Source organism: Geotrypetes seraphini, chromosome 3 (assembly GCF_902459505.1).
Source record: "Geotrypetes seraphini chromosome 3, aGeoSer1.1, whole genome shotgun sequence".
In the NCBI taxonomy this organism is placed as follows: Eukaryota; Metazoa; Chordata; class Amphibia; order Gymnophiona; family Dermophiidae; genus Geotrypetes; species Geotrypetes seraphini.
In genome coordinates, this window is record NC_047086.1 from 40582497 (window position 1) to 40609766 (window position 27270).

Here is a 27270-nt window from a genome sequence, read left to right on the forward strand (position 1 = left end):
CACCTTAAGCCACATAAGTGGCAGTGGGAGGGCCCTTCTCTGAGGCTTTTCCTCTTGAAAGGGTTGTCTTTGCTCTTGCTTTATTTGATATACACTATCCTTACTGCAATATCCTAGTGAATGTGTTATTTTGATTGGTGGATTCAATAGCTGCCATGATCTACCTTGCAATGAAGGTCTTAGAGGCCACCTGGCCCTACCTAGAGTCATTAAACAGCACACAGAGGTGATCCGAAAGACAAAACTTATTCATCTCCTGAAGATACCAGAACAATGTCTTCTGGACATCCTCCTTGTGGAGCTTCTGATCCTCAGAAGTAGAACCTTCTGTCCCAAAGGAGAGCAGGCAAACTTTCTGATTCACATGGAATAGAGACACCATTTTCATCAAAAAGAAAGGAACTGTACAAAAGGATACCAAATCCTAAGAAAAGATAGGGTTGAGCACAAGAGAACCTAGAATTCAGACACCCTCTGAGTAGAGGTGATAGCCACCAGAAACACCATCCTGAAAGTAACAACCTTAACGGAAGCCAATTGTAGGGGCTCAAATAGGAACCTAGACAGCACCTGGAGCACCACATTGCCCAGCTTGTTGGAGCAGTGGCTGGTAAAGGAATTTTTTTTTCAAAGTGGTGCAGGATCTCTTTGCTGTAGCCAAACAGATAAAAGGTGCACATAGTCCACTTACAGTGGTGATGGAAGTGCATAATTATACATCCATAAAGTGTACTCATTCATATCGTTAAGACTACTCTACAGCACCTTTGGAGCATTCCAGAGACTTTACATCTATCTGCATTACTTTGTGCATAAGATTAGGTTCAAGCTTCTATATTCTGCACTATTTAATATTCACTCAGATGGACAAAGGAACATATTTGATTCAGCTACCATAGCTCAAGGTTAACAGATTTCCTGCTATATCTGGACCTACTACTGAAGAACATAACAACATACAAATTGCCACTACTGGGTCAGACCAATGGTCCATTGTGCCCAGCATTCTGCTCATGTGGCGGCCCTTAGGTCAAAGACCAGTGCCCTAACTGAGATGAGCCTTATCTGCATACGTTCTGGTTCAGCAGGAACTTGTCTAACTTTGTCTTGAATCCCTGGAGGGTGTTTTCCCCTATAACAGCCTCCGGAAGAGCGTTCCAGTTTTCTACCACTCTCTGGGTGAAGAATAACTTCTTTACGTTTGTACGGAATCTATCCCCTTTTAACTTTAGAGAGTGCCCTCTTGTTTTCTTTACCTTGGAGAGGGTGAACAACCTGTCTTTATCTACTAAGTCTATTCCCTTCATTAAATTGAATGTTTCGATCATGTCCCCTCTCAGTCTCCTCTTTTCAAGGGAGAAGAGGCCCAGTTTCTCCAATCTCTCACTGTACGGCAACTCCTCCAGCCCCTTAACCATTTTAGTCGCTCTTCTCTGGACCCTTTCGAGTAGTACTGTGTCCTTCTTCATGTACGGCGACCAGTGCTGGACTTAGTATTTCAGGTGAGGGCGTACCATTGCCCGGTACAGCGACATGATAACCTTCTCCAATCTGTTCGTGATCCCCTTCTTAATCATTCTGTTCACTCTTTTCACCGACACTGCACACTGCGAGGACGGCTTCATTGATTTGTCAACCAGTACTCCCAAGTCTCTTTCCTGGGGGGTCTCTCCAAGTACTGCACCGGACATCCTATATTCGTGTATATGATTTTTGTTACCAACATGCATCACCTTACACTTATCCACGTTAAATCTCATTTGCCATGTCACAACCCATTTCTCGAGCGTGTTTATGTCACGTTGCAGATCTTCGCAATCCTCCTGCATCTTCACTACTCTGAATAACTTCATATCATCTGGAAATTTAATCACCTCACTCGTCGTACCAATTTCACTCATGACGCTTTACAAGTCCAAGTATTGTCCATTTACCCCCACTCTGTTTCCTATCCGCCAGCCAGTTTTTAATCCACATGAGTTATTTCACCCTCGATTCTATGGCTCACAATTTTTCGAAGTAGTCATTCATGCGGAACCTTGTCGAACGCCTTCTGAAAATCTAGATATACAATGTCGATCGGGTCACCCTTGTCTCTGCCTGTTTACTCCCTTGATTAAGTGCAGCAAGTTCGTCAAGCAAGATCTTCCTTTGCTGAAGCTGTGCTGGCTGGTCCTCATCAGATTGTGTCTGTCAAGGTGATCAATGATGCAGTTCTTTATCAGCACCTCTACCATCTTTCCCGGTACTGAGGTCAGACTTACCGGTCTGTAGTTTCCCGGATCTCCCCTCGAACCTTTTTTGAAGATCGGCGAAACGTTGGCCACTTTCCAGTTTTCTGGAATCTTTCCTGATTTGATCGACAGATTGGCTATTAGTTGGAGCATTTCAGCTATAACCCCTTTCAGTTCCTTCATTACCCTTGGATGGATGCCATCCGGTCCCGGGGATTTATCATTTTTAAGTCTATCAATCTGCCTGCATACCTCTTCTAGACTGACCGTCAGCCCTGTCAGTTTCCCATCTTCGTTTCCTACGTATAGCCTGTCGGCTTCTGATATGTTGTATATATCCTCCACTGCCCCAGGTACAGTACACTGGGATAGACAGGGAAAATGCTTGAAGTACCTGTATGTAAAACCACTTCGAGTGTGGTTGTAAATACTATAAAAAGGCCTGTCCCCCTCCCCCCTTTTTAAAATGGCCACAGGTCCAGATGTCTCAGTAAATGGGAGAAGCCCAGATGCCTCAGTAGATGCCACAGCTCCAGATGCCTCAGTAGAGGAGAAGTAAAGTCAGACCTGCTAGTCCCCCCAGCCATTTCTGAAAATGGAAACTGCCCATTGCACTAAGGACAGACAGATACTCAGCTGCTGGCTCTTACAAGACCTACAGCACTCGCCAACTGAAATGCCCAATCTCAGGGCAGGCTTGTCTTACTGTCTGGGCCTACCTCAGTCAGGGGTCCTGGCTCTCTAGGGGGTGCAATTATATTTATTTATTTATTCAATTTTCTATACCATTCTCCCAAGGGAGCTCAGAACGGTTTACATGAATTTATTCATGTACTTAAGTATTCTTCCCTGTCTAACCCAGTGGGCTCACAATCTATATAATATACTTGGGGCAATGGGGGGATTAAGTGACTTGCCCAGGGTCACAAGGAGCAACGTGGGTTTGAATCCAGAAACCCAGGGTGCTGAGGCTGTAGCTTTAACTGAGCCACCCGTTGTATACTAGAAGAAGGGAGTTCTCCAACTGTGACTCCCCTACCCCCCCCAAATTCTTAAAGCTGTAGTAGAAGCTTAAATAGACATTCCCTTAAACAGGGAATAAAACTAGCTAGGCAATTTTTTTCAAAATATTTTTGAACCTGAGGTCTTCAGGAGAGCACAGGAGAGTTACACCCAAAAGAGTGTATAGGCAAAAGGGGCAGGGGGATAGGGACCTTCACCCTTCAAGCAAGGTCCCGTAGAACTGAGCTAAAGCCTCACCCAGTGGCACCAACAAGTGCAACTGGGGGATGCGGATCTAAACTCCAACCTCAACTCCATGACACGGGAGCAGCCATTAGGCTCAAACACGCTATGCAGCCACGACCAGCAGAGCAGGGAACTAGGCTAGGGACAGATGTACCTTACAGCATGTACTACCTGGTAAAGCTAGAGAAAAATATTGGTTTGCTCCAGGGAGCACCACAGTTTATTCCAGTGATGTCACTGGCAGAATTCAGTCTTTATTTCTATCTGCTAGTAGAAAGGGATAACACTAATTTGTGCAGAACGGTGAAGCTGATGCTAAGAAATCAGCAATTTGTACATTCTAAAAAGTAATATATTTGGGAAACATCTTTAGGGCCCTTTTTACAAAGCTGCAGTAAAGATTCCCCCGGGACAAATGCACCGAAGCCTATTCAGTTCCTATGGCTTTGGTTCATTTGCTATGGGAGCTGTGGCTTTGTAATGACTTACCAAAATATACAGTTACTACACAGAGCATTAAAGACTGACTGCAAAAGAACATGTCCTCAGTCCACTGCAAATTGTTTTGTTGTTCTACCAGAATCGGCTTGGTGTTTATATGATATAGAATGAGAGTGATGTTAGCACACTAAATCTATAACGTTTTGAAGATTTAGGTAGAATAGATTAGATACTTATAGCAGATCAAAGCTGTTTTATTTTTCTAGTTAATCTAATTCTTCTGAAAAGTATCAGACAGCACCAGAAACCACAAGGGGAAGAACAGGATAAGGGAACACAGCAACTAGGAAGAGGAGGTGCAAGATGGAAACAGAATACTAAGTGTATATCCCAAACAAACATCCTCTGTCTTTATCACTCCATGCACCACTGCCTGCTCCTCTACCACTACTGCATAAAGTTTATAGTTATAGTTTATTACTTATATTCCGCCTGTACCTAAGGCAGAGTACAAAGAAGCATGTATGATCATAAACATACAATACTTAAGCAAAACAAACAAAATAATCAGAGATAAAATAATCGCAGATCATCTCTTTAAATATTGGACTACTTCCAACTTTCACATCAGTCCCCATGTCATTGCATAGACTAGCAGATAAATAAGTTTTTTTAAGCAGTGCCTTGTTGCTGTTTGATCACCAAAAGGTGACCGATTCCATTCTTTTGGCCCAGCTACAGAGAAAGCATTATTGGTGTCGTCAAGTCTTGGCCGATCTTGTTCCTGATTTGCAAGAGCATTTATTTAAAACATTTTAAATGCGCCTTTATCCAAGGCGGCTTACAAGTTTCCATGCATAATAAAATTGCAAAATTTAAAAAAAAATAAAAAAAAGTTTCCATACAGAATAAAATCATGAAAGACATACATTAAGTAGAGGCAAGTACAGCGTTACTCTCCAATTATAATGGTCGTGCCCTTCAACTGAAAACCGCCAAAAGATGTTCCTACTTCCACTTCATACCAAGCCACTGGAATCAACTGCCACCACAGATTAGATCCCTTGAAGGACTCCTGAACTTTGGACAGCAATAAAAGTATACCTCTTCACCTAATTCCCCTGCCCATGACCAATGGATTACAAAAGAAATGTACAGTAAAACCTTGGTTTGCGAGCATAATTCGTTCTAGAAGCCTGCTTGTAATCCATTCCAAAGCACTTGCATATCAAAGCGAATTTCTCCATAGGAAATAATAGAAACTTAAGACGATTCGTTCCACAACCCAAAAACTTTAATACAAAATACTATACGTACTTGTATTACAAGACATTGCTCATTTAGAACACTCCCGCAGCGTCAGAGAGAGAAGAACCATCGGCTCAGTTGTGATGTGTGCATACTGTATGTACTTGTATTGCAAGACATTGCTTGTATATCAAGTTAAAATTTAATCAAATGTTTTGCTTGTCTTGCAAACCAAGTGACTTGCAAAGGTTTTACTGTATATTGATACCAGATCTTCGATATTTGTCGAGTTAGGATAAAACTTGTATTGAAAAACTTGTACTGTACCTATGGCAAATTGTAATCCATTAACTGTATATTATGTATGTTAACCTGTAACCCGTTCTGAGCTCGTTCAGGAGAATGGGATAGAAAACAAAATAAATATACAGCTGCAAGATGCTATGCAGGTAAAACGAGGAAACATAATACAATCCTAAACTGACCAACAGCAACAACTTAAACCTAATGCAAAAAGCAACAGGAAGCCAGTGCAACTTAATGAAATGTGGTGATATACTCATATGTTCTAATTTTTAAAGTCCTAACAGAAGACGTGCAGCTGAATTTTGCACAACCTATAAAGAACAAACGCAGGAAGCTGGAGGAGCGCAGAGAGAGGGGGTGACATGATCGAGACATTCAAGTATCTCACGGGCCGCATCGAGATGGAAGAAGATATCTTCTTCTTCAAGGGTCCAGCTGCAACAAGGGCATCCGTGGAAAATTAGGGGTGGACAACTGCATGGGGACACCAGGAAATTCTTTTTCACTGAAAGGGTGGTTGATCGCTGGAATAGTCTTCCACTTCAGGTTATTGAGGCCAGCAGCGTGCCTGATTTTAAGGCCAAATGGGACAGACACGTAGGATCTATTCACAAAGAAAGGTAGGGGAGGGTCTTTGGGGTGGGCAGACTAGATGGGCCGTGGCCCTTATCTGCCGTCTATTTCTATGTGTCTATCCTAAATAAAAGGTATTACAAGAATTGATCTCCTCTCCTGCTACACTTTTGTTGATGGTAGCTCTTTTACCGGATTAAGAATGGATTTTAAGGATGTTTTTTCAGAACAGATCCAAGGAGTTTTTAGGACATAAAATCCAAATGTTTCCTGATGTCTCAAGGGAGACACAAAAGAGACGACAGTTTTTGATTTTAAGACCAGCAGTAACTGAGATAGGAAGTGTTTTCCACTTAAGATTTCCTTGCATGTGTGTGATTAAATATCAGTCTTTAAAGTATGTTTTCCTGGAACCATCACAATTATCCAGTTTTTTATCTCTTAAACGCCTTGGGAGAGAAGAGAAATAACATCATATCTGAATGAGTAAGAATCCCATTCAACAGTAGACTGTAGATTTCTTGATAGGTTTATCAGTTTTTGTTTTTTCACTCTGAATTCATCTTGGATCTCTAAATGGAGGACTTGAGATAGATTAAGCCATTTTCTTTTTCCTGTTAAATCATTGTTTGATTTCATTCAAGTATACTGTCTCAATCTACCTTTCTGTACAAGTGTTTAATACTTAGGGCTCCTTTTACAAAGCCGCACACACCGGATTAGCACGCGCTAGCCGGAAATCTACCACCTGCTCAAAAGGAGGTGGTGGCGGCTAGCGCGTGCGGCAATCTAACGCGTGCTATTCCGCACCTTAAGGCCCTAGCGCGGCTATGTAAAAGGAGCCCTTGGTATATATTTGAGAAAATTATAACTAAATAAATAAAGTAATTGATCTCTCTCAAAAATATAGATTACAAAACTATCCTGAAGTCTGATACAGAGAGAAATAGTTTCAATTTACTTAATTATTTAGCTATTTTAATGTCTATTCTTTATAGTAAAGAGAGGGAGTATAGCTTTTTACAGAAAGAGTGGTGGCAACAGCAGCTGTGCTGCACGAACTCAATGTGGAAATGCAATATGAATATGTCTCTCGGCGTAATCCAGAATATGACTATGTATACCCTGGAGATATGATACAGGCATTTAAATATTTAAAGGATATTAATCTACAAACAAATCTCTACAAGAGAGAGAAACAGTAACACTAGAGGACATGAAATGAAATTGCGGGGTGGCAGACTCGGGAGAAACGTCAGGAAACACTTTTTCATGGAAAAGGTGGCGGATGCCTTTCATGCTCTCCCTGGAGAGGTGGTAGAGGCAAAATCAGTGCCGGTGTTCAAAAATGCATGGAATAGAATAAAAATAGTAACACAAAACTCTACAGGACTAGAGCTATAATTTCATTATGATGAGTATGCAGAAGTGGTGCTTAAATGGCAGCCCCAGTAGTGAAGCCGATGCCAGAGGGACTTCTAATAATAATAATAACTTTATTCTTTTATACCGCCATAACCAAAAGTTCTAGGTGGGTCCAATATGTGGCAAGACAGCTCAGGATAGGCTTGAGTTAGCTTGGATGGTGACTCCAGAAGTGGGGCACTGTGGCCAACGCCGGGCAGACTTCTAAGGCCTGTGTCCTGGGTACAGCAATATGGATCAGGAATAATAAAGCACTTTCTTTTTTTCCATATTCATATAGTCTTAGTACAGGTCTTGCCTATCTCAGGGGAGAGGGGAAAAACATCTTATAGTGGAACTTAGCAAGTAAAATGAATAATTATTGGATTGTTGCTTTAACATTGCCTCAAAAATGAATGCGACTCTTGGGCAGACTGGATGAACCACACAGATCTTTATCTGCCATCATCCACTATCCTATATAATAAAACGCTAGCCGCGCATGCGCACTCAGACCTGCATGATCTGTAATCCCTGATCTGTGATCCGTATGTCCGTGGTCACAGTGAGTATGCGGCGGCCAGATCGGGAAAGCACAGCACAGCCGGCGACTCCCCCCTCCCGCCCTCACTCACAGCCAAAACAACCACCTCCTCCTTCTCGCCGGATCACCCGCCTTTAAATGGAGAGAAAAGCGCTGCACCGCGCTAACGCTGGCTTTGCTGTCTTCTGTCCACTGCGGCCCGCCCTCTTTGACTACTTCCTGTTTCCGCTAGGGTTGGCCGCAGTGGATAGAAGATGCCGAAGCCAGCGGCTGTAACCGCCGATATCCGTTCCTCCAGCGGGGGGGGGGGAGGGTCTGGGAGGAGAGGGATCGCGGCCGCTCAGCGCCCCCACCGAGGAGCCCAGCAACTTTCCAGTGCCCGGGACCCAAGTCATTTGCCACCCCCCCTTCCCTTCCCGCGGGCCCGACTGGCGATTTAAGCAGCGTGTACAGCAGTCTTCACACGTTGCTTCGGGCCCTTCTACTGCCCTGATTTCCTCTGCCGCGTCTCTGATGATGTCATCAGGGACGTGCCAGAGGAAATCAGGGCAGTAGAAGGACCCAATGCAGCGTGTGAAGACTGCTGCACACGCTGCTTGAATCGCCATGTGTAGTCGGGCCTGCAGGAAGGGAAGGGAAGGGTGGGGGGCGGCAAAGGACTCGGGACCGCGGGAAGGGAAAGGGGGGGTAGAGGAAACGCTAATGCTGCTGCACAGGGAATTGGTGTTGGGGGAGGGAAATGGAAGGGGGAGGGAATGCTGCTTTGGACAAACAGAGGGAGGAAGGGAGACAGAAAGAAAAGAAGAAAGACACAGGGGCAGGTGCACAGGGAACTGGTGTGGGGGGAGGGAAATGGAGGGGGAGGGAATGCTGCTTCGGACAGACAGACAGAGGGAGGAAGGGAGACAGAAAGAAAAGAAGAAAGACACAGGGGTAGGGAGATACACAGAAAGACAGACAGACAAAGGGGGCCAGGGACAGACAGAAAGAAAGACAGTGGGAGTCGCGTCAGGAGGGGTGTGGGATGCGGCAGAGGGAACTTTTCCAATGGGTGCAACTGGGCGGCTGTCGGGAACCTCTGATCAGGGGCAGAGCAAGGTAAGTGTATCATAGGGATAAGAAGGAGGAGGGGGGAGAAAAAGGAAGGGACGCCTACTGCTGGATAGGGGGAGAAGGAAAGAGGTGCTGATGGACAGGGTGTGTGTGAATAAAAAGGAACGGAGGCCTAATGTTGGACAGGGGGAGAAGGAAAGAGGGGCTGCTGGACAGGGGGGAGGTAAAACAAAGGGAGAAGGGCTGCTGCTGCAAGGAGAGCAGTGAAGGGGTGGTGGTGGACACAGTGGAGGTAAAAGGAAGGGAGAATGGACAGGGGGAGCAGGCAAGGGGTGGTGATGGACAGCCAAGGAAAAAGAAAGAAAGAAAGCAGCTAAGGAGAGAGAGAGAAAGAAATAAAGAGAGACACACACACATATATTCTAGAACCCGTTAATGTAACAGGCTATAAGACTAGTGTTACTATATTTTATATAGATATGTTACTAAATTTTATGTAGAGAAGTAAGATTTTACAACTTTATTGAGGACTTAGCAACTCTTCCAATACTCTAACAGCTGATAGAAATATCTACAAAGAGATTATGGAATAAAGTCCCATGTGAAGAGATAAGTTTTTGCAGCTTTCCTGACACTCGGTATCCCTTCTGATGATCTAGCAGATGATGGGACTCGATTTCAGTCTAGGTATGAAATGCGAATAAACATGCTTGCGCGCCTTTTCTAAATAGAGGGATCATCCTGGGGGTATGGATAATTGTCTCTCTCCTTGTAACCATAGAAACTGACAATTTCTCTAACATATAACCTGGAACCATGTTATGAAAGATTTTAAAGGCCAAAACCAGTCAAAGATATGTTTTCTAATAGACAACCAATGAACAGAGGCACTGGAGAGACATGATTGTTTATTGTTTATTTAGTTTTTGATTAAACGCTTTCTCGGTTCTACAAAGCGTTGTACAAAGTATAAAATAACATTTCAACAAACAATGTAACAGTTAAAACATACTTTCTATGAACTACAAGGCTAACAACGATACTTACTAGCAGTGTTCCCTCTAAGCGGGCGGGTGTTGTGAGCAAACTTTTTTCACTGTGAGCTAAAAATATCGGGCGCCAGCAAGTTATGAGCCAAATAAATATGTTGCTTTCTACCACAGAACTTCCTTACGTTTGTATGGAATCTATCCCCTTTCAACTTTAGAGAGTGCCCTCTCGTTCTCCCTGCCTTAGCTACTAAGTCTATTCCCTTCAGTACCTTGAATGTTTCTATCATGTCCCCTCTCAATCTCCTCTGCTCAAGGGAGAAGAGGCCCAGTTTCTCTAATCTTTCGCTGTACGGCAACTCCTCCAGCCCCTTAACCATTTTAGTTGCTCTTCTCTGGATCCTTTCGAGTAGTACCGTGTCCTTCTTAAAGTACCAGTGCTGGACGCAGTACTCCAGGTGAGGGCGTACCATGGCCCGGTACAGCAGCATGATAACCTTCTCTGTCTCTTCAGTCCAGCATCTGCCCCTTCCATTCACTGTCTGTCTTTCCCTGCCATCTCTCCTCCTGCCCCCCCCACCCCCCAATTTGGTCTAGCATCCATCATCTTCCTTCTGTTCCCCTCATGGTCTGGCATCTCTATCCTTCCCTCCCCCCTGTGGTTTTTAGCATATCTCTCTTCTCATTTCCTCCACTCAGATCTGATCATTCTCTGCTCTCTCTTCCCTTTTCTTCTCTGGTCTTCCTTCTCTATTTTCTGCCTCCATCTAAATTAAATTCTTTCTTACTATTTAGTCCCGTTTCCCTCTTTTCACTGTGTCTACACACAGCTTGTCACCCCTTTCCCTCACCCCTCCATTATCTTACTATTTTCTTCCCCCTTTATTTATCTCCTCCTTCCATCCAGTATGTGTTCTTTCCCCACTTCCATTCAGCATCTGCTCTCCCTTCTCAACTGACATCCATCTGCCTTCTGCTCTCTCTCCCTTCTTCTCACTTCCATCATCTGTCCCCTTCTCTCTCTCTCTCATCTCCTCCATTCCATCATCTGCCCCTTCTCTCTCTCTCTCCCCCCCCCCCAACTTCCATCATCTGCCCCCCTTCCCCTCACCTTTGTGGGTCACTTTCTTTCCCCTGAGGGTGGCTCATGTCACAGGGGAAGCTTTGGCCGAGCAGAACCGCTTGATTGACAGTGGAACTTACTTGATTGATGTCGATGCTGGGGCCCGTTGCCGTTTGAAGGAAAAAAAAAAGGTGGAAAAAAGGAACCTGTAAAGGCGAGAGGAAGGGAAACCTCCAGGACAGCTGCTTTTTGCCCTCCTTCAGCGGCCCAAGAGTTCAGACCAGCAGCGGCAGCTCTGTATGCTTTTAACTTCGGCACAGAGCTGCCCCTAATCAATAGTTTAGCGCGGTTTCATGAGGCAGCCTCGGGGCCTTTGATAGCCGGCCCGCTTCGATGATGCGATGTGGGCCGGCCTAGCAAAGGCCCCGAGGCTGCCTTATGAAACCGCGCTAAACTATTGATTAGGGGCAGCTCTGTGCCGAAGTTAAAAGCATACACAGCTGCCGCTGCTGGTCTGGAGGTGCGGAGACAAGGCAGGAGGCAAACGCGGTGGAAGGCAGGAGTCCCGGCGAAGGCAGGAGTCCCGGCACAGCGACTGCAACAGGAAGTTGCAAGTCAGCTGACGCCGGCCTTTCGTTGCGGCGGGGACCGAATCCTTCGTGGACCGGCAAGATTTTGTTTGCGGACCGGCGGTTGAAGAACTGTGCTCTACACTGTGTGCGCTGCGACGAGAAACTTGTGCGCTGCGAGGTAATATTTTGTGCGCGTGCGCACGTCAACGCAGCTTAGCGGGAACACTGCTTACTAGATTATTATCGATAAACGAACAATGGACAGTTACATTGGACAGAAATTGGGAAGGGGAAGAAATACAATTGATATAGTAAATGAGAGAAACGTTTAAGGTAAACACAAAAGGATTAGGAATAATTAGAAAAAAAAAAGAGCAGATTTAAATTAAACTCTAAAATACAGTACTTTAGTTAAAAGCATCTTTAAAAAGAAAGCATTTTAAGTTGCTTTTAAAATTTTTAAAGTTTTTTTCCATTTTTAAATAAAGCGGAAGGGCATTCCAGATCGTAGGGGCTGTCACGGAAAAAATTGAGGTGCGGCATGTGCCAATAATTTTTAAAGAAGGAATATTAAGATTGAATTGGGATAAAGATCTTAAAGATCTCGGGGGATCGTATGGGATCAGAACTCTGTCAATGAAAGCTGGGGAATTAGTCTGCATAGTTTTGAATGTCAGAAGGGCGATTTTGTACGTTACCCTATGTGAAATAGGCAACCAGTGGGCATTTTTAAGCAAAGGGGTAACGTGATCATATTTTGAGGCTCCCGAGATTATCTTAATAGCCGTGTTTTGAATGAGCTGCAAGCGTTTTAAGTCCTTGTGATAAATTCCTTTTAACAGCGAATTACAATAATCTATTTTTGATATTACGAGCGAGTGGATCAGAACGTTGAGGGAACTAATATCGAGAAGAGGGGCCAATGATCGAATCATTCTTAATTTATAAAAGCAGTTTTTAACCAATGCGCTTATTTGTGGACGAAATGTTAGCTTACTATCAATAAGGACCCCTAAAATTTTTGTAGTTGTAATTGGTGAAAGTGAGATATTGTCGATGATGACTGGAGAAATTAGTTGTGCTCCTTCTTTTCCGGGGAATAAGAGAATATTAGTTTTTTAAATACTTAATGAAAGCTTATTGCTGTTTAACCAATCATGAACTTTACTTAGTTTATGATTGATTGCCTGGATCTCGTATTGGTTAGTTGGTTCAATAGGGTGCATGATCTTGAATATCCAAGTTTTTCAACAGATGAACTGCTGTACACTTCTCCCTTCGAATCCATGGTTTCAGTATCTGTGGATTCGGTTATTTGCGATTTTTTTTAGAAACAATTTCCTTTTTTTGGGCTATTTTTTTTAGCCGTCTGAGCCTCCCCGGAACCTTACCTGGTGGTCTAGCGGTGAAGCGGGGCAGCAATCTTCCTATGCTCCTACCCTGTGCAGAGCCGTCACCAAAATGGCTGCCATGAGTTCCCGTTGTAGTCTTGAGACTACAATGGCCACTCACGGCAGTCATTTTGGTGACGGCTCTGCATGGGGCAGGAGCATGGTAAAATTAGGTTCTTACCTGATAATTTTCTTTCCTTTAGAAGCAGCAGATGAATCCAGAGACTAGTGGGTATAGCTCACATCGACCAGCAGGTGGAGATAGAGACACTGATTAACAGTTGGCCTTAAAGCCTGGTGTTCTTCCTGTTGATTCAGTTATGCACCTTGCCCAAGCATCCCGAGACAGGAGAATGAGCACCTTCAAAACTTCATTCCAGTAATACATGTGTAATTCAGAAATGCAAAAATACAATTACCAACAATACCCCAACTGAAATATGCGAACGAACACCCCGACAGAACGGCCACTGGGGTGGGGCTCTGGATTCATCTGCTGCTTCTAAAGGAAAGAAAATTATCAGGTAAGAACCTAATTTTACCTTCCTTAGCAAAGCAGCATATGAATCCAGAGACTAGTGGGATGTAGCAAAGCCAATTCAAACTGGGTGGGAAGCCAATGCTGCCTCCGCAATCACCGAAGCACCAAAACTAGCCTCCGCACGGGCAGCCACATCCAAACGGTAATGTTTCGAAAAGGTATTTCCAGACGACCAAGTAGCCGCCCGGCAAATTTCCTCCAAAGCCAGACCACCGGACTCCGCCCAAGACGTGGCCAGGGCTCTAGTTGAATGAGCCCGAAGTCGCTCCGGTACTTGTTTCCCTGACAACAAATAAGCCGACGCAATAGTTTCTTTGACCCAACGAGCAATGGAAGCTTTGGACGCAGCCATTCCCTTATTTTTTCCCGCGAATAACACAAACAGGTGATCCGAGCGACGAAAGTCGTTAGTCACCCCCAAATAATGTAAAACTATTCGGCGAACATCCAGTAAACGCAAAGACAAGAATCGTTTTCCCCAATCCTCCTTCCGAAAGGACGGAAGGAATAAACTCTGGTTTAAATGGAACGAAGAAATCACCTTAGGAAGGAAGGACGGCACTGTCCGCACCGACACTCCCGCATCCGAAATACGCAAAAAAGGCTCCCTGCAAGAAAGCGCCTGCAGTTCTGACACCCGTCTTGCCGAAGCCAAAGCTACCAAAAACACTGTTTTCAACGTGACATCTTTCAAAGTCGCCGCAGCCAGCGGTTCAAAAGGAGCCGCCTGCAATCTCCCAAGGACAAGTTTAAGATTCCATGCCGGACATGTACGCTTCAACGGCGGTCGGATATGCTGAACCCCCTTGAGGAATCGAACCACGTCAGGCTGCGATGCGAGCTTCGAGCGAGACACCCGGCCCCTGTAACAGGCAATGGCCGCCACCTGAACCTTCAGAGAGTTATAGGCTAACCCTTTAGATACGCCCTCCTGTAGAAATGACAGAATAGCCGATAGAGATGCCCGAAAGGGCGCAATTCCCTGCCTTCCGCACCATGACTCAAAAACTTTCCAGACTCTAGCATAGGAGGCAGAAGTAGAAAGCTTCTTAGCTTGAAGCAGAGTGGAAATAACCTGTTCCGAATAGCCCCGCTTTCTCAGCCGCGACCGTTCAATAGCCAGGCCGTAAGACCAAATTGGGCCGGATTTTCTATAGAGATTGGACCCTGCGTCAGTAAGTCCAGAGTCACCCGGAACGTTAACCGCTCGCCTGCTGAGAGTTGAATTAGATCCGCGTACCATGGCCGACGCGGCCAATCCGGAGCCACCAGGATCACTCTGCCCTGAAAGAGCGAGATGCGATGCAACAAGGTTCAAGGTTTCAAGGTTTATTAAATATTTGATAAATCGCTATATCTTTATACAAAGCGATGTACATTAAAATACAATTAATTAAGATAAAAACATACAATAAATATATAAACATTAGATATTAGACAAGACCAACAACAATTGGGAGGAAAGGGAGGTTAAAGTTACATATCTTATAATAAGAAACACATTTAAGGGTAAAACCCAACCTATCATCGGCCAGGGAGGAAATACATACAGAAAAGAATTCGGAGGCCACGGGAGAGCTAATGCGTCCACCCCCTCCGAGCCCCTCTCCTTGCGTCTGCTGAAGAACCGAGGTAGCTTTGCATTGCGGGGCGAGGCCATGAGATCTATCGCTGGAAGCCCCCACCGAAGGACCAGCAGATCGAACGCCCGAGGAGACAGCTCCCATTCGCCTGGATCGAGCAGATTTCTGCTGAGGAAGTCTGCTTGAACATTTTCGTGACCCGCAATGTGAGCCGCTGACAGAAGAGGAACATGCACTTCCGCCCACCGAAACAGCAGCATTGCTTCTTCGGCTAACCGAGGACTCCGGGTCCCCCCCCTGACGATTTATATATGCCACCGCCGTGACATTGTCCGAAAAGACCCTGGTCGGACGGTCCTGAATGAGGGACTGAAACGCCCGAAGCGCCCGCCTGATAGCTCTCAGCTCTAGTAAATTGATTGAACATTGGGCCTCCTCCAAGGACCACACCCCCTGTACTGAAGCTTGCAGGCACTGAGCCCCCCAGCCTAGAAGACTGGCATCCGTCGTGATCACGACCAGTGTTCCCTCTAAGCGGGCGGGTGTTGTGAGCAAACTTTTTTCACTGTGAGCTAAAAATATCGGGCGCCAGCAAGTTATGAGCCAAATAAATATGTTGCTTTCTACCACAGAACTTCCTTACGTTTGTATGGAATCTATCCCCTTTCAACTTTAGAGAGTGCCCTCTCGTTCTCCCTGCCTTAGCTACTAAGTCTATTCCCTTCAGTACCTTGAATGTTTCTATCATGTCCCCTCTCAATCTCCTCTGCTCAAGGGAGAAGAGGCCCAGTTTCTCTAATCTTTCGCTGTACGGCAACTCCTCCAGCCCCTTAACCATTTTAGTTGCTCTTCTCTGGATCCTTTCGAGTAGTACCGTGTCCTTCTTAAAGTACCAGTGCTGGACGCAGTACTCCAGGTGAGGGCGTACCATGGCCCGGTACAGCAGCATGATAACCTTCTCTGTCTCTTCAGTCCAGCATCTGCCCCTTCCATTCACTGTCTGTCTTTCCCTGCCATCTCTCCTCCTGCCCCCCCCCCACCCCCCAATTTGGTCTAGCATCCATCATCTTCCTTCTGTTCCCCTCATGGTCTGGCATCTCTATCCTTCCCTCCCCCCTGTGGTTTTTAGCATATCTCTCTTCTCATTTCCTCCACTCAGATCTGATCATTCTCTGCTCTCTCTTCCCTTTTCTTCTCTGGTCTTCCTTCTCTATTTTCTGCCTCCATCTAAATTAAATTCTTTCTTACTATTTAGTCCCGTTTCCCTCTTTTCACTGTGTCTACACACAGCTTGTCACCCCTTTCCCTCACCCCTCCATTATCTTACTATTTTCTTCCCCCTTTATTTATCTCCTCCTTCCATCCAGTATGTGTTCTTTCCCCACTTCCATTCAGCATCTGCTCTCCCTTCTCAACTGACATCCATCTGCCTTCTGCTCTCTCTCCCTTCTTCTCACTTCCATCATCTGTCCCCTTCTCTCTCTCTCTCATCTCCTCCATTCCATCATCTGCCCCTTCTCTCTCTCTCTCCCCCCCCCACCTTCCATCATCTGCCCCCCTTCCCCTCACCTTTGTGGGTCACTTTCTTTCCCCTGAGGGTGGCTCATGTCACAGGGGAAGCTTTGGCCGAGCAGAACCGCTTGATTGACAGTGGAACTTACTTGATTGATGTCGATGCTGGGGCCCGTTGCCGTTTGAAGGAAAAAAAAAAGGTGGAAAAAAGGAACCTGTAAAGGCGAGAGGAAGGGAAACCTCCAGGACAGCTGCTTTTTGCCCTCCTTCAGCGGCCCAAGAGTTCAGACCAGCAGCGGCAGCTCTGTATGCTTTTAACTTCGGCACAGAGCTGCCCCTAATCAATAGTTTAGCGCGGTTTCATGAGGCAGCCTCGGGGCCTTTGATAGCCGGCCCGCTTCGATGATGCGATGTGGGCCGGCCTAGCAAAGGCCCCGAGGCTGCCTTATGAAACCGCGCTAAACTATTGATTAGGGGCAGCTCTGTGCCGAAGTTAAAAGCATACACAGCTGCCGCTGCTGGTCTGGAGGTGCGGAGACAAGGCAGGAGGCAAACGCGGTGGAAGGCAGGAGTCCCGGCGAAGGCAGGAGTCCCGGCACAGCGACTGCAACAGGAAGTTGCAAGTCAGCTGACGCCGGCCTTTCGTTGCGGCGGGGACCGAATCCTTCGTGGACCGGCAAGATTTTGTTTGCGGACCGGCGGTTGAAGAACTGTGCTCTACACTGTGTGCGCTGCGACGAGAAACTTGTGCGCTGCGAGGTAATATTTTGTGCGCGTGCGCACGTCAACGCAGCTTAGCGGGAACACTGATCACGACCCATTCCGGCGTCGCTAGCGGCATTCCCCGGAAAAGATGAAACTCGCGTAGCCACCAGGGCATGCTGCGAGCCGCCTGAGGACTCCACTGGAGATGCCGATTGTAGTCCAGAGACACCGGGGACCATCGAGAAAGAAGCGACTTCTGTAAAGGCCTCATGTGGAACCGAGCCCAGGGAACCACCTCTAGAGTCGCCACCATCGAGCCCAGAACCTGTACATAATCCCAAATTCGAGGTCTGGGTGACCCGAGAAGACCCCGAATCTGAGACTGCAATTTCTCTCCCCGATCTCGTGGTAGAAATACCTTCCCCAGACAAGTGTCGAACCTGACCCCCAGATGCACCAAAGACTGGGACGGGGACAGGGAACTCTTGGGAAAGTTTACGATCCACCCCAACGACTGAAGGAGAGAGATTACTCTTTGAGTCACCGACAAACTTTCCTGTATGGAAGAAGCACGGATCAACCAGTCGTCTAAGTAAGGGTGTACTCGAATTCCTTCCTTGCGCAGAAAAGCTGCCACCACCACCATTACTTTTGAAAAGGTACGAGGAGCCGTCGCCAGGCCAAAGGGCATTGCCCGAAATTGAAAATGCTGGCCGAGGATCGCAAACCGCAGAAACCGTTGATGCGGAGGCCAGATCGGAATATGGAGGTACGCCTCCTTGAGATTGAGGGACGTGAGAAACTCTCCTGGCCTTACTGCCGCAATAACAGAGCGAACCGTCTCCATGCGGAAATGACGAACACTGAGAAACTTGTTGACCCCTTTGAGATCCAGCACCGGCCTGAACGACCCCCCCTTTTTGGGCACAATGAAGTAAAGGGAATAAATACCGAGGCCCACCTCTTCCGGTGGCACCGGCACCACTGCCCCCAGATCCAGGAGCACCTGAAGAGTTAAGCGGACCGCGTCTCCCTTGGCCGCCCCATAGCACGGGGACACCAAGAAAGAATCGGCGACGGGAGAGGCGAACTCTAACTTGTAGCCGTCTTGAATAATCCCCAACACCCATTGATCTGACGTAATCTTGGCCCACTCCGCCAAAAAGGCCGAAAGCCGACCTCCTAAGGGAAAGGCGGAGGGGGCCAAGACCCCGTCATTGGGGAGTGCGACTCGCTGGGGCACGGGCAGGTTGAGCTGAAGGAGGCTTCGTCGTACGAAAGGAACTCTTCTGCTGAAACCTCGGTCTCGAAGAAGAGAAAGAACCCGAAGTGGATCTGAAGAAAGGTTTACCAGATCTGTATCTCCTAACATCCCTGAAACGCGGCCTGGACGCCGAGGATTTCAAAGGGGGCCTAGGCCTATCTTCCGGTAACCGCTGAGTTTTGGTATCACCAAAATCCTTCACTAATCTATCTAAATCCTCTCCAAACAAAAAACCCCCTTTAAAAGGGAGTTTCACCAGCCGCAGCTTAGACGCCGCATCAGCTGCCCAATGACGGAGCCATAAAGACCTACGAGAAACCACCGAAAGCGACATCTGCTTTGCAGAAGCGCGAATAATATCATATAAGGAATCTGCCAAATAAGCCAAACCTGACTCCAAATCAGCCAGTTCCGAAGGGACAGAACCCCCGGCCTCTACCAAATTATCCGTCATCACTTGAGACCACTGGAGACACGCTCGTGCTGCGTAAGAGCTACAAATCGCTGCCTGTAAGGTAATCGCAGCCACTTCAAAAGACATTTTCAGAGAAGATTCAATCTTCCTATCCTGGGCATCCTTCAGCGTAACACCCCCATCTACCGGCAAAGTAGTCCTTTTGGTCACTGCCGCTACCAAAGCATCAACCCTGGGCAATGTAAACCTTTCCAGTTTGGTCGGGTCAACAGGATACAAGAGCCGCATGGCTTTTGCCACTCTCAAACTGGCGTCCGGCGTATCCCACTGCGCCGAAATAAGCTCCTGCATGGCCTCATGCACCGGAAAGGACTTAGTCGGCCTACGAGTACCCGCCATCAGGGGATTTCCCGACGCCTTAGCGTCTTCCTGTGAGATGTTTAAACTCTGCAAAGCTTTGGAAATTAAGGACGAGAGCTCTTCTCTATGAAAAAGGCGGAGAGCGGAAGGATCATCCACTTCCCTACCTGGGGGATCCTCCGCTTCCCAATCCAAAACTTCTCCTTCCTCTAAAGACTCAGGAAGAGAAGAAGGGGGAACTATACTAGGATCTCCCTCATCCGCTGACGCTAGCCTGCGCTTCTTCATTACTGGTGATCTAACTGGAGAAAAAATTTCACCCCCGGTCGCACCAGCCATCCTCTGAAAACCCGAGGTGGAAGGTACCAGAAGGACCGGCAAATTCACCGGAACCGGCTGAGCCGGCTGACCACTCTGTAACATGAAGGCCTTGTGCATGAGCATAATGAACTCCGGAGTGAACGAGCCCAGTCCACATGCCATGGAACCAACATGGTCAGTGCCTGAGAGCGGAGCCGCTGGTGCTACTGCTATCGCATCCGAGTCCCCGATCGCTGCCGAACTTCCCTCAGCCGCGGGAAAGCCCTGCAGCCCGACCGAGTCGACCTCAAGGGCAGGGGACAATGCGCGCTCCTCCCGGACCCGGGAAATGGCGACGTTACCCGCCTGTAAAAAAGAATCCTCAGCCGGTGCATCTAAACATCCGCCTGAGCACAAACCCGACGGTGTTGTGCGCTTCCCACAGCGCGAACACCGCTGACTAGCCACCGCCATCCCCCGTTCCGGCAAAAAAAACTTTTTTTTTTTTTTTTTTTTCAATGCACACGGAGAAGCCGCCGCCCTCAACAAACCGGCATTCGCGCACTAACCCGCATAAACAAAATGAAGCAGAAAGCAAAAAACAACTCACCACTACACACGCCGACCTCTCCACATGCAGCAAGGATAAAGCTGGTAAGTGTACTGCACGCCGACTCAAACGGCACAGCCCAGCAAAAGCAGGAAGTAAAGAAGTGGGTTTTTTTTGTTGTTTTTTTTGTAAACTGGAATGAAGAAACCACCACCAGAGAGCTCACTGAAACCCCTCAATCCATCGGAGGGGAGGGTGGAGAAGGGACCTGGGAGGGCCCAGGTATAACTCCCAAAGCCGGCACCACGTAGCCAGGCACCCCTATCCTGCTGAAGAGAGCTAGTCTCAACAGAGGAGTATACACGAACACCAATCAAGTTTATCAAGTTTCAAGTTTATTAAATTGTTTGATTAAACGCTTTTCCAATTTCAAAGCGTTTTACATAAAATAAAACAGAATTTAAAATACACTCACTTATACATGACATTCTACTAAACGAACAGGGGATACATCTTTGGACAAGAAAAAAAAAACTGGAAACAACAGGAAAGCGGGGAAGAAATACAATATTTGTTAAAAGAGTACATAAAAGGGAGACAAATTAGGGAAATAAGGGGAAAAATTGAGAGATCAAAAAAAAGGTCATAAGAATGAGTAATAATAGTCTATATTTAAGGGAAAAGAAATTAACTGATATTATTATAAAAGTGAACTGTCAGTTAAAGGCTTCTTTAAAAAGAAGACACTTTAAGTTCTTTTTAAATATTTGCAAATCTTGTTCTAATCTTAAGTACAAAGGGAGAGAGTTCCATAACAATGGTGCAGTAACAGAGAAAATTGAAGCACGGCGGGTTCCGATAATTTTTAAAGAGGGAACATTTAAAGTAGATTGTGAAGCTGATCTGAGAACTCTGGAGGAACTATATGGAATCAGGAGCCTATCTATGAAAGCAGGAGTATTGGTTTTTAATGTCTTAAAGACAAGGAGAGCTATTTTGTAAGTAATCCTGTAAGATATAGGCAGCCAGTGAGCATTTTGTAATAGGGGTGTGACATGATCAAACTTTTTTGAACCTGAAATAATCTTTATTGCAATATTTTGAATGAGTTGAAGACGTCTTATATCCTTTTGGTAAGCCCCTTTTAATAAGGAGTTACAGTAATCTAACTTTGAGATAACTAAAGAATGAATTAATGTATTAAGAGAAAATGAATCGAGAAGGGGAGCAAGCGAACGGATCATTCTTAACCTGTAGAAACAGTTTTTAACCATTGCACTAATATGTGCTCGGAAAGTGAGGTTGTTGTCTATTAAGACTCCCAAAATTTTTGTATTGGTAGTTTGATTGAGGGGTTTATTGTCAATTATAATTGGACTAATAAGTTGAACTCCTTCTTTCCCTGAGAAAAGCACAGTTGTGGTTTTATTGATACTTAAGGAGAGTTGATTGTTATTTAACCACTCATGAATTTTGGCTAATGCACCCGATAATCCAGGAGCTAGAGAGATAGCTCCACCCCTGCTGGGAGATAGAGCAAAACTGAATCAACAGGAAGAACACCAGGCTTTAAGGCCAACTGTTAATCAGTGTCTCTATCTCCACCTGCTGGTCGATGTGAGCTATACCCACTAGTCTCTGGATTCATATGCTGCTTTGCTAAGGAAAGGAAGATTGCTGCCCCGCTTCACTGCTAGACCACCGGGTAAGGTTCCGGGGTTGTAGGAGGGAGGCGGAGGTGGGTCAGAACTGGCTGAAAAGTTATTCGTGGTTTTTCACACTTCGCGATTCGGCTCTGCACCTAACCCCCGCTCGCTGTAATCATAGTAGATTCTTTGAAGACAGACCTACAAATAATGCATTGCAGTAGTCCTTATGAGATAAGACAAAAGCATAAAGTAGTTGTGCAAAATCTGATTCAGAGAAATACATTTGAATTTTTTGTAGTTGGTGTAAATAGTAAAATGAAGCTGATATAAATCATATTTCTCAAGTTGTAAGTGACAAGCAGCACTCCTAGACTGCGTACTTGATCTTTAGCTATTAAGGTGACATCAACTCAAGAGAAGGAAGGACGAGAGTAAACACAATAGTTAGGAATTGGCTTTGATGGCAACCCCAGCAGTGGGAACCTAAAGACAGGACCGGGGGGACTTCTATGGTCTATTGCCCAGAAATATTAAAGAAAAGACAATTTAAACATTAATGTATAATGAGTGTGACTGTTTGGCAAACTGGATGGATCATTCAAGTCTTTTATCAGTAATCATCTACTATGGGGGTGCCCAATACGTCGATCACGATCGACCGATAGATCGGGAAGGCAACACGAGTCAATCGCAGAGCCCATCCCAAGCTCCGTGATAGACTCGTGTTGCCGTCCCGATCTACCGGGTCGATCAGCCTACTTCTCCCCGACGTACCAAGCTCTCCCTAAAGAAGCATCAGACCGACCAGTATTCCGCTCCCCAATGTCAATTCTGACATCGGAGAGGATGTTCTGGGCCAGCCAATCGCTGCCTGGCTGGCCCGGAACGTCCTCTCCGACGGCAGATTTGACGTCAGGGAGCAGAATGCTGGTCAGCACGATGCTTCTGCTGGGGCAGCGGTGGCTTGGGGGCCTGTTCCCCGATGGCAGCAGCGACGGTAAACCTAGTGGCTTGGGAGAGGACAGGGAGAAAGAAAGAAAGGGGGCAGGGAGACAAAGAAAGAAGGGAAAAAGAAAGAAAGGGGGGAAAGGGAGACAGAAAGAAAGGGGGCATCTAGAGAGAGAGAAAGAAAGGAAGGCAGAAAGATAGAAGGGGCAGGGAGAAAAAGAAAAAGTCGGGGGAATGAGGTCTGGAGGAGAGGAAGCTACAGGAGGCTGAAAGAAGGGAAGAAATATTGGATGCACAGTCAGAAGAAGAAAGTGCAACCAGAGACTAATTAAATTACCAGCCAACAAAGGTAGGAAAAATGATTTTATTTCAATTTAGTGATCAAAATGGGTCCGTTTTGAGAATTTATATCTGCTGTCTATATTTTGCACTATGGCTCCCTTTTACTAAACCGCAATAGCGGTTTTTAGCGCAGGGAGCCTATGAGCGTTGAGAGCAGTGTGGGGCATTCAGCGCAGCTCTCTGCGCTAAAAACTGCTATCGCGGTTTAGTAAAAAGGGAGGGGGTATATTTGTCTATTTTTGTATGGTTGTTACTGAGGTGACATTGCATAGAGTCATCTGCCTTGACCTTTGAAAAAAAACCCGGAATAGGAATGATAATTAACATTTTCTCTGCCTTTCAGTGTGCTTTGTGCTTTTTAAAAAATGTTATTGTTGGTAGATTTTGACTTGGTCATTTTAAAAGTAGCTCGCATGCCCAAAAAGTGTGGGCACCCCTGATCTACTATGTTACCATGTTACTATGTACCCAGAGAAGTTCAATTTTGGATGCATTCAACTGCAGCTGATTTATGGTCATCCAGTCTTTAATTTCTGATAAGCAGCATTGCAGTTTTTTTTAATTTGCCTGTCATGATCCAAACCCAGCAGAAGGTATAACTGAATATCATCAGCAAAAGAATGAGAAGCGGATTCTTTAAAGTTACCCTATATGTAGTTAATGCTCATACTAGTTCCAGAAGAATCCTAGCTTAAAACTAGAGATACACTAATAAGGTAAAATTATGTCTTTACCTGATAATTTTCTTTCCTTTAGTCACAGCAGATGAATTCAGAGACTAGTGGGATTACTTCCACCAACCAGCAGGGGGAGATAGAGAGCACTGAATTGACCTCGGGTATATCTTGGATGCACATCTTCCTTGCCAATCAGTATAGGTCTTCTCAAAGCAGTTGAAATAAATCATATAAAAGTAAATCACATAAATCTCATCAACCGCATTAAACATACGAGAACATAGGACATAGAACTTCTTCCGTCACATGCGCTACCTGAATCATTGATACATCAAAATCAAGACTGCAACTTCATTCTAAAGGCAAGCCCAAACTGCTCCTGAGAGCGACAAACCCCGCACCAGGATGGGGCTCTGGATTCATCTGCTGTGACTAAAGGAAAGAAAATTATCAGGTAAGGACATAATTTTACCTTCCTTGTCATCAACAACAGATGAATCCAGAGACTAGTGGGATGTACAAAAGCAGTCCAAACGTAGGTAAGGAAATAAAGTGAACTGAAAAACCTACCCTTCAGCACATGTCTAAGGAGATACGACACTGACTGCTCACTTCTGAAACCTGCAGAATGGGCTTTACCAGCCACCAAGGAATACCATCATATGGTAAGAGCAGGCAACCTTAAACTTTTTTTTAAAAAGTGCATCTTTTGTTAGAATGTTATAAACATTATTTTTTGTCTTGAGATACTATGGTTTGGTCAATGTTTAAATTACTCTCGTTTTTAAGTTACGGTGTGCTTTTGGTGCATTTTATTAGGGGAAGGTGTGGCTCACTGGTAGGGCTAATGCCTCTGCACCCAGAGGTTGTGAGATCAAATCTCAGTGCTGCTCCTTGTGACCCTGCACAAGTCACTTAATCCTCCAGTACCCACTGCTTTGAAATGCCAAAGCGACAAAAAGGCAGTATACAAGTCCCTATTCCCTTTCCCTTTTATTCGTGGTCTGCTAAATATGCTATTTGTTTGATTATAAAGCAGATATACCAAACAGAATCCCTATAAGAGAACTAACCATGGTTTAACTTGAAACCATCATATTTTATTTAACTGTTTGCTCCTCACACAGCGACACCAATATGTTTTACCTGCTAATCCAGAATCTGCCAGCAACGTTACCAAGGGAAGTCTGATAGTACACTTTTAGTATTTTCCAAAGGAAAGCGCAATCTCATGATTCTGAAAATAAAAAAATGTACCGTAATAGTTTCCCCAAATAAAAGAGGAGGCCTTCAGGACAGCACACATTTCCCTCTCTTCTTCTAGGGGAGAAAACAAACTCAAAATTGTAGATAATGGAAGAGCTCTGAAATCAAATGAACTGTGCTACTCTTGCTTATATGGATACATCTTTGTTGATTGCATACCTAATTAAACTGTGAGATAATTAGGAACAGCAGTAGTTCTAGCTTTTAGAAACCTGCCAGAATACAGGCTGAAATGAGAAAAGATTAAATTATTAATACCTGTTAATTTTCTCTCCGTCAGTCCCACTAGACCACTTCAGACCAAAGAGTTGAATCCCACTATACAAAATGGAGGTAGAGATGCTAAACTATTCCAGCGACGTCATTTGTAGAAGGGTTGGTGCAGCCTTGAATTCTCCAGTATGCCAATACTAAAGCAGAATTAGGTCATTTGATGACCCATCAATTTACTGCATACCAAGCCAAAGGGAGACATACACCTAAGTCAACCTTTTGTTTCCTGGAATATTGGTATGTCTCCCTTTGGCTTGGTATATAGATTAGTTTACCTTGGGATAAAGTAAAATAGTGCTATTGCATAATTCCATCAATTTACTGCAACATCTCTTTATCTAAATTCTCTTAGTACCCAGATTATTCTATGTGCAAATTTTGAACAAAATCTGAAACATAATGGTGGGGATCATTAGACCACTTGGCATGGAATGACCCAATAGTCTGGAAAACAAGGGAAAAGAGATCACTCAAATGGAAGAGCAAGTAACTAATCTGAAGTTTTTGCTTAATAACTTAAAGGAGGCAAAAGAACAATCGAGTATGGAAGGGAGGTTCCAGAATGAGCTGGATGCTAACATCAACCTCTCAAACTTATACAAGAGTGCAGGTGAAAACTCTGAAGCTAAGAGCAGAGTTGACTAGGGCTGTTGAAGAACTGCTTAAACTTCAGGAAGAGGCTGAAGAAACCAACGAAGCAGTTCAGACTCAGCTGACTGAGATGGAAGTGTAAGTATAAAATAGGGAAGGAACCGAACAAGGAAATTCTCCAACCTCTGAGAAAGAAATGAGATATTATCCCAGAAGTTGGGGGAGACCCAGGCTCAGCTTGCTACCAAGACTGCTACAAGGCAGGAGTGCCAGAAGCAAGTGGAAAAGATAAATGTGGAGCTATAAGCCATTCAGGAGCAGCTAAGAAAGAGATGGAAGATGAATCAGCTCAAGGTTCAGGGAAGTGGCTTCACGACGCCCTGGTGGGGCTAAAGGAGGCAAACCAGGATGACCCACAAAAAAGGAGCCTGGTGACATCTCCAGGATTTTGGAAGGCGCTACTGCAGACATGCATGCCTGGCAGTGAGAAGAGGGTGAAGCTCACTACAGTGGATATCCTCTGGGGTTTATGGTCCAATTCTACCCTACACCTAAGCACTCAAGTGCTGGCACATTGACCACAAACAGGAAAGAGTCCCAGTCTGTAGGACCAGCCCAGGCTCCCTGGATGAAGGGAAGTTCAATTTCCCCCCCAAAGAATAAATACCTGGGGAGAAGGTGGAGTGAGTCCTCCAAGGAGGGGACTGGAACCCAAGTGAAAAAGGCAGGGAGAGATGCTTACCAACCACCAAACTATTATTAGAACGATGACCTTTTGGGGAATGTAACTGAAGTCCAAAATCTGGTAATTGAAGGAAACAATATATCTTGAAACTACAGATCAGGCAACTTCAGAAAATAAGATTCATTCTGGAGTCATCTATGCAGCCGTAGCAGAAACTGAGCAAATACATGCATAGATTGAAGACTCCTGTGTCTTAGGTGTAGTCTGTCACAGTGATATTGCTCCTATGGATTTTTTACCAGATAAAGTACAGCTTGATCGTACTAAGTGGCTGCCACCGGAAGAAACTATCTTTGGAGCTAAAACGGACTTAGCAACTACTAAACCAAATGTAATACTTACTGTAGCCTCAAAGACCAAAAAGCTAAGAGGGGCAAGATACCCAAATCTGAGGAAACAATAAAATATGATAGACTTGTTCTGAGGAAAGCAAAACCTTCAACTTCTGAAAAAAAAAAAAAAGAATCAAGAGAAGACTAAAAC

At 45.3% G+C, this 27270-nt stretch overlaps 1 protein-coding gene across 4 annotated transcripts in view; it reads right to left on the bottom strand.

Annotated features, from left to right (window-relative positions):
* The window catches only part of DOP1A (DOP1 leucine zipper like protein A), a 284642-nt gene that overhangs the window by 252642 nt on the left and 4730 nt on the right, over window positions 1–27270 (bottom strand). The window contains exon 2 of one of the 4 annotated variants that reach the window (XM_033937928.1): window positions 25059–25149. The exons of the other annotated variants lie outside the window; for them this stretch is intronic. The gene's annotated coding sequence lies outside the window, so the exon portion shown is untranslated. The remainder of the gene's footprint in view (window positions 1–25058; window positions 25150–27270) is intronic. 4 annotated transcript variants of the gene reach the window in all.